Genomic DNA, 8,553 nt, shown 5'->3' with positions numbered 1-8,553 from the left:
ATACTTTCAAGCTAACCTATACGAAGTTGACTCTAGTACATAATCAAGCGAATCTTTAAATGAGTTTTGATTCACTAAAATATGACAACCAAACTTGACATACCAACGCTTGGTGGGTTCAACCGAGATATGCTCTAACAATCTCCCTCTTTGTCAATTTTAGTGACAAAACTCTTACAATCATACGAATAAACAAATTACAAGAATTCATTACACACACACTTGATTCCCGAATTCAACAACACAATAACCTGTATACATTCAATCCTTAAATGCCGTTGTTGAAATTATAATAACAAAGCCAATACTCCCCCTAAAGGTGAGATAGGTAGATTTTATCAATCCGCACGTCTTTGTTATACCAAGACAAGTACTAGGTTAGTTAACTATCATTTCTTGTTAAGGCATTCGATTAGACTTGAATAACCGAAACCTCCACTTTGATAAGTCTAACTAAGATAAACTTAGCTTCTCTTATCCGGAATCGAATTGGACTAAACAATCCATCCCGTAAACTTTTTCTTTCGTTAAGCCATAAACAATTCATACAAACCAAATAAATCAACTTTCATAATTATTCATCTCAACCGGAAGCAATTGAAACAACATAGACATTATAGCACAGCAATTGCACCGAAATTTTGTAAGCCTAAACAATTGATACCACACAATAAAGCAAGGTAACAATAGTTTTTCTTAACCGGAACCAATTGAATCACACACACATCCATACACACATCATGGAATAAAACATCAATTGTACCGAAATTTTGTTAAGCAAAAGCAATAAATATATGAAATAAAAATCGGGCTTTTGTTAAACAGGCAATTAACTAAAAAGATTGTTACCTCAAATTTCGCATCCTCTTCACTTCAATGTTTTGTCATCCTTTCGCAAAGACATAAGAACAACAAAAGCAACCTTTACCAGAGAAAGGTTGAAGTGGTTTTAACTATTACGTGCCAATAGTAATAAGCTAATACCAAAAACTCATATGTATACTATATACACAAATTATGAAAAATAAATTGATAATAGTATAATCGTCACTCACATATGGGATTAATGTCACCATCCTTTTATGATTATTTTATTAAGCAACCAAAAAGGTTAGATATCAAAAGTCACAGAATCATAAAAATGTAACCGATATGAGACCTAGTTATCTCATATAACGCTGACAACATGGAGCTACATTCATTTGATCAAGAACGTTTAGCACAATATTCTGAATGTCATGAGTATTGAAACTTATCATTCGAGTGTCATCATTGTGAATATCCTTTGATACCTTCCTGGTTGTCTTTAGAGAAGACTTTGGACTCCATTTAGAAATGGGTTTTACAGGAGCAGCTTTGTTCTTCCTATTATTTCCTCCTGAAATCCAAGATGAATCCGTTGAGGAAACATTAGGGTAACTGAAATGTGGAAGACTCTGAGAGTTAGCCTTTCTCCAATTTGGAACATCAGATCTGGTCTTTACAAAGTTATCTCTCCTTTTATTGTTTGAGCGATAATGAGAAAACTTTGTAGAAGCCTGACTAGCAAACTTTGAACTATCATTACAATAATTCTTTTGCTCATTTTTAGGACAATGATGTCCTGATTTAGCGCGAGAAGCATTATTGAGTTCATCCAATTTTGCGGAAACGCGTGTATCTATGTCTTTCACATTCCTTTTACGGAATCTGCACCCCCTTTCCAAGTGTCCTTTATTTCCACAATAATAGCAATGCTTAGTAACACACGAAACATGAGGTTTAGTGTTACCTTGTTGTGGATTTTCTTTCATTGGAGTTTGACGGTATGTTTTCCGTCTTTTGCTGAAGATGAAGGTGTTACAGATTTTTCTTTTATGGAAGAGCAATCTTTTGTTGCACCTTTTGAAGCAATTTCTTTTGCAGTGTCTTTAGGTTTTACAAACTTTGTCTCCTGTTTAGTATTCAAACTTTGTTTACGTTTGTAGCCCAATCCTCGTGTGTCACAAGGAAATCTAGTTGACTTCAACATTGATTCAAGTTGTTTTGTGCTACTATCGAACTTTTTCAAGTCCGCTTTTAGACCCATATTATCTTTTTCCAATATTTTTATTTTTTCGAGAGAATTATCTAGATCAACCTTAAATTTATCAATTTGAACTTTATAATCTAAAGAAATTTCAGATTCGGTAGAATTACTCACCTCAGTGTTCTTTAGGTTCTCCAGCTCTGTATATAGTTTCCTTTCTCGATCATGACTTTCTTCGATTTGCTCTCTGTAACTTCTCATGGCTCCAAGATAATCTTGCTCATTGCTTATAATCTCTATATCCTCATATAGATAATCAAGTTCCTTTTTCAATCTTTCATTCTCTTCACGAAGATCACAGTCGAGTGCCTTTGGCTCTGGAGCTTGTTGATCATCACCTTTTTGTTTTCTGTATTTTTTCAAGACTTCAAGATAAGTTTGACCATTGCTTACACGTTCTATTCTTATATAGAATATCAAGTTCCCTTTTAAGACTTTCATTCTCTTTGCAAAGTTTATCACATTCAAGTGCCTTTGATTCTAAAGTTACTTCAATATCCTTTTCAGGTGTGCATTCAACAGTTGCATGAAAAGCTTTGTTCTCTTGATCCTTGGAACAATTAGAGCTATCAGGATTATTTTGTTCTCTATTCTCTACACATTTCTGTGATTTTTGAGAAGGAGAAGAACTCCTTTTCTTTTGTCTTAATAACTTTCTAAATTTCCGTGCAGTCATATCAACACTACAATTCTCAATTTTTGTATCCGAAGAACAAGTCTTAGTTACAGCTTTGAGGGTGATACCCTCTTCATTCTTGAATTGGTATTCAAGGTCAAAGATCTTTAATTTACCAACTAGAGCGCTTCTAGATAGTGTGGAAAGATCATTTTCTTACATGATGGCATGCTTTTTAGATTCATATCTTGTTGGTAAAGACCTTAGACTTTTACACACAATATCTTTATCTGAAATAGTTTTTCCTAAAGCGTAAAAGGCATTCACTATTTCAGAAAGTTTTTGATCAAACTCATAAAAGGTATCGTCTTCATCCATACGAAGGTTTTGCCATTTAGAAGATAGGGTTTGAAGCCTAGCTTCTTTTTGAGAGGCATTCCCTTCAAATACGATATTAAGAATATCCCATACCTCTTTTGATGTTTTACACCCGGTTACATGATGATAAAGGTCTCGAGTTACAGCATGGATAATGGCGTTCAATCCATAGGAATTTTGCTTCGAAAGCAATTTTTCTTCATTATTGAATTCATTCAATTCCTTTAGTCTAAACTCAGTGGTTGAGTTGTTGACCGGTACTTTTGGGTGTTCATACCCATCAATAACTAAAACCATAGTGTTAAAGTCATGAGATTGAAGAAAAGACTGCATAGCCATTTTCCACCATAAATAGTTTGATCCATCAAATCCTGGAAGTACGTTAACTGAATCAACCATTTGATTCAAAACTTATAGGTTGGATCACGCCAAACACAGATTGTTAGATCTTTTCATGTTTGCTTACTCTGACACCAATTGAAAAGGCGAGGGTACCCAAATATACCTCAAGCAAAAACTTTTCCTACCTATAAGTCCTTTCTCCGAAAGTGATTGTCTATGGACTGAGTCGAGATAATACAACTAATCGGTTCACACTTCGTGTGATCGTCTATGGATACGAGATCGAGACAATACAACAACGAAGTATGTTTATTTGATAAAAAGGTTCGGACTTAACCAAACACAATTAACGTTTGTGTAATTTATTTTAATTATAATAAAACAATTATAATGCGGAAAATAAAAGTAAATGACACAACAAGATTTTGAAACCGCAAATGCAGAAAAAACCTCGGGACCTTGTCCAGAATTAAATACTCTCAGGATTAAGCCGCTACATAAAATTAAACCAACTTCGTATAGTTGAGACCAAGCAACTAAACCTATAGTTCACCTAGTTCCTTCTGTATTCCCACGCCTCCAACTTATGAATAAGTCACGTACTTGGAACAATTCCGTTGGTTCGTATTCCAAACAGTAAAGGAACAACAAATCTGTTTGGTATCAACTCTCTTCAACCAAGTGATGTGAGTTCGACAAAGGCTCTTCTGTTTATCTCAATAAACTCCTTCATCAGGTTCTTAGATCTATCTTATTCTCAACTACCGAAGTAATTGCTAAGATTTTGCAATCAATACTTTTAATCACAAAGAATTGTATTGATGCCGATCTATACAACTAATCAATCCAATCTACCACAAGGATAAACCGATTATAGTTGAATCCTCTTATACCGGAACAAGTATTGTGCACACTAAAGATTATGAACCCCAAAGCAGAAATCTTAAATATCTTATTTGTCTTCAAATCTTCTTAGATCTTAAATAAACACCTGCAAACAACAACTTGAATCTCTTACGCACAAAACGGAGTCTGTTAACATTGGATTATCACAAGATCGTATTTAGAACTAAAAACAGTCTAAAGATCCATGTCGAATCTTCGATCTAGCCTGAGTGAATCTTATATCAAAAGAGAAGATTCTCAAGCATAAACAAACTAGGTGCAATCAAAGTTCAACCACCGTTAGTCGATCAAATCAATCGAAAACACAAGATAAACCGCAATTATCTAGTTTCCTACCAACGGTACTTATAGAGCTTCTCAATCCCAAAGAAGACTTTAAACTGAGCGACCGTACGAGATTTTGCCTAATTAGGTTACTCTCCTCTCCGAATAGGCGTCTACACTAGTAACAACACAACCGAGGAAGTTTGTTGTCACGAAGGATTAGTTTGCTAGAAATGCAAACTTCAAGTATTTATATACAAGGAAGTTTGGACACCAAGGAATTTCCAAAACCGAAAATATTCTCAAGATATGCAATATATTCCAAATTCGGTTTCCATAATTCCTGAAAATGCTCTGTCCAAAATATTGACCGAAAATATTTTTGGAAAATCTTTAACTAGTAAATGCACATTACTAATTCTCATTTTCCTAAAATAAAATTAAAAACCTTAATTAAAAGATTCTTAACTTATTTATATTTCGATCTTGGGATTTTCTTCCTTTAGCTATTAAGGAATAACTTTGAACAATAAAAGATAAACATTATTGTACGTGTTCAAAGTATGTAGACATCCTTACTTTGTAAGTCCTCTTTCATACTTACAACCTTGAAACCGATTTGCCACACTTCCAAACAAGTTTATAATTGGTTCATCTGACCTTCAAGAACCATGTGATTGATCAAGAACACTCAACCACAAATCACGGGTTTAACGGTTCTACCAAAACAAGTTTCGGTTCTACCTCCATATGAGTACTGTGCATAGTCACACTAGCTTTCCGAAATTCGGTGGACTAGGTACTAGGATCTGTTCCCCACATATATATGGTATCTAACTTATATGTGTTGCACATGTACATAGGATCGATTCCCCTTTGTCTAAAAACGTGTTGCACGTGTTCATAGGATCGGTTCCCCTTTCTGCTAAAAACTTGTTGCACCTCATACAAGGATCGATTCCTATTTGTGATGTGTTTCACCTCTTACTAGGATCGGTTCCCATTTACCTAGATTCGGTCATACACAAATCACAAACTCGATCATACCATCTCAGGTTGTTAGAGCATTGCTCGGTCGACCTCGCATGCGTTGCTATCTCAAGCATGTTTGTCAATGTTAGTGATCAAAACTATAAGTCTTGATTTCTAGTCTATTATAGCTAAGTCTCGGACTAGGATAGAAAGTGTAGGTGAGCTCAAGGACTTCATGGAGATTCATCATAAAAGAAGAAGAACTACTCAAGGAACCGGTGGAACTTCTCGACAAAAAGGTATGTGAAGACTTGGACTTATCTATCACTCAAAAGTTTATCTACTCTATCTCCTACTTTTTGAGACAAGAAGTCGTATGCTATATATATATAGACTTGGATTATACACATTTGGTATTTCGAGCCGAGTATATCTCGCCTATCTATATCTCGAAATATGTGTTGGTAAGATTTTCGCTTCAATCTAGTTTATCTTTACCTAGTGACGAAAGTCATGATATGTTTCAATCACTTTGAAAATTGCTTTGACGATAAATGGTGTAACAACTATATAACGTCCTCTAAGAATGTTTCAATGATTGAAATGAGAGTTTAGATTACATAACCAATGATATACATAAGCGTTGTTGTGGAAACACATTTATGTATAAGTCATATTCCTTAAACCAAAGTTTGTGAACTTTATTGATCAAGAGAAACCGGAAGAATGGCTTGTTGCCAAGTCGCGAACTCAGTCCGCGAACTGCCGAACTTCTCATCCCGAGAAATTTTGCTGGAGTTGTTTGTATCACAAATCCGTAGCTATAACAATGAGAAAACAAGTATTCTCAATCATTGTTATACAGTGTCATAGTATCATTATGCAGCATCAAAGTTCAATTGTATCACAACTTCGACAACAATACTATGGTGATATGTATCACTTCCCCTTAGTCAATACTCCATCTCACATGGAAACCACTACCCCTTACATAATGATCCGAAAACCATATGTATTTTTAGTGTGAACTACATATTAATTCTCCCCCTTTTTGTCAATAAAATTGGCAAAGGTACGAAAATGGGATCCTGATGAAATTTCCAAAAAAAAAGACATTTCATGACCAAAAGAAATCACATATCAACTTGTTTAGATGCAATCATAAAGCCGAATCTAAATGTTTTCATCAAGGAGTTTATAAAGATACAGATAACCCCTATAATATTCCACAGCCACACTCCCCACAAAGATTTGACAATTAAGCACAAGTTCAATTAAGAACTCTCGCCCATAAAATGTCATTCCCGAAAGAACAACAAGAGCGACCTTAATTTCAAAAGAAAAAAAAGATTTATTTGGACATAACAAATCACATACGAATATGAATTTGAATCAAAAAATACTCAATTAGATTAATCACAAGAGAACCCATAATTAATCTAATCGGAAATATTCAACCAAATTAACCATAAAAAGTGATGAATTTAATTGATAATGCTCGACATAAGAGAATTTACGGAGCCTCACAGTATGTACATAAAATATGGATCAGGGAAGATCAATACTGCGGAATATACAAGGATTCATTCTATTTTCCATCACTATTCGCATAATGACATACAATAGACATAATCCTTGTCAATAAAAGATTTTAACCTATCTTCCATAAAAAAAAATGACATAATAGTCTTAACTTTTGTATTTGTCAAAAGTTCATTCATTCTTTTATCAATACATGCATATCATCATATGAAAGACTTAACTTTTGACAAGGTATGGGACAATCACAGTTCACGGACGCAAACATACATATTCTATAATACATTGCAATATATAAAACCATAAAGATTAATACTGCAAAAATCATCTTCCAAACAATTTTATAATTTAAACAAATAAACCTAAAAACATGAAGATGAAAACGTTGGACATATCTATGTGAAATCACAATAATGGCTATTCCAAACTCTAGTTATTCTTCTAAAAAAACAAGAAAAATAGAAGATTTACTAGACAAATAAAACTCCTATAAAGCATTTCAATTACTTTGAATACTCTTCTCATATTCTCTGTATTCATCAAGCTCATCTTCGATCAGATCAATTCTAGATTCCAGATTATCCATCTTTTCTTCAAGTCTCTTGAAAGAGGCTTCAAGTTCACTTTTCAGGGAACAAACTTGTTCCAAGACGAGATTCATGGATAAAGAGAGCTTATAAAAATGAGAAACAGAGATGTTTCCGTCCAGAGAAGAGAGCTTATGTTAGACACTCGAACGCCAATTACACCTTTGAGTATTAAATCTAAGGTGTGCTGAAGTCGACCAAAGTAATCGTCATTCTTCAGTTTGCTCTTTCGTGGAACATGTCCTTTTGAATAAAAAAAAACATACTTTCTTATCACCGGAGTGATTACAGTGTGTAGCATTAGATACATCCTTAGAAGATTTCTTCCTTCCATGAGACGTGGTAAATCCATGATCAGTGGAAGAACCAAGCACTTCTTTAGTAATAAGAAGGGTTTGCAGTTTAGCTTCTGAAGCTGTTTTCATTAGAGAAACATGATTAGAACTAGCCACGTTTTCTAATATCATAGCATAGCCAGAAGTGATTGGTATGACGGACTCCACAAAACGACCTTTATCTTGAATAGAGAGATTACTCAATAGTCGTTCTATTTCAAGGGAATTTTCTTTGAGTTTATCCTCGAGTAAGGTTCGAGAAGAACAAAAAACAACATTTTCCTGACGAAGAACCTTTAATTGGGAATCACGATCTTTTAACATACCAACCATTGTATTGACTTTGTGTTTCAGCCTATTGATTTTAACTGCTTGAATTTTAACAAGTTTTCGAATTACTTTTTATTTGTTATATTGCAATTCGTTATGGGATATGTATATTTGCATCCGTGAACTTGAAGGTCCTATATATTGTCAAAAGTAAAGTCGTTTGTGATCGGTATTCACGTACTGGTAAAGGAATGAATAGACTTTTGACAAATACAA

Source organism: Papaver somniferum, chromosome 7 (genome assembly GCF_003573695.1).
Source record: "Papaver somniferum cultivar HN1 chromosome 7, ASM357369v1, whole genome shotgun sequence".
Taxonomy (NCBI): domain Eukaryota; kingdom Viridiplantae; phylum Streptophyta; class Magnoliopsida; order Ranunculales; family Papaveraceae; genus Papaver; species Papaver somniferum.
The sequence above is the reverse complement of the archived record's forward strand: the minus strand, read 5'-3'. Positions refer to the sequence as shown.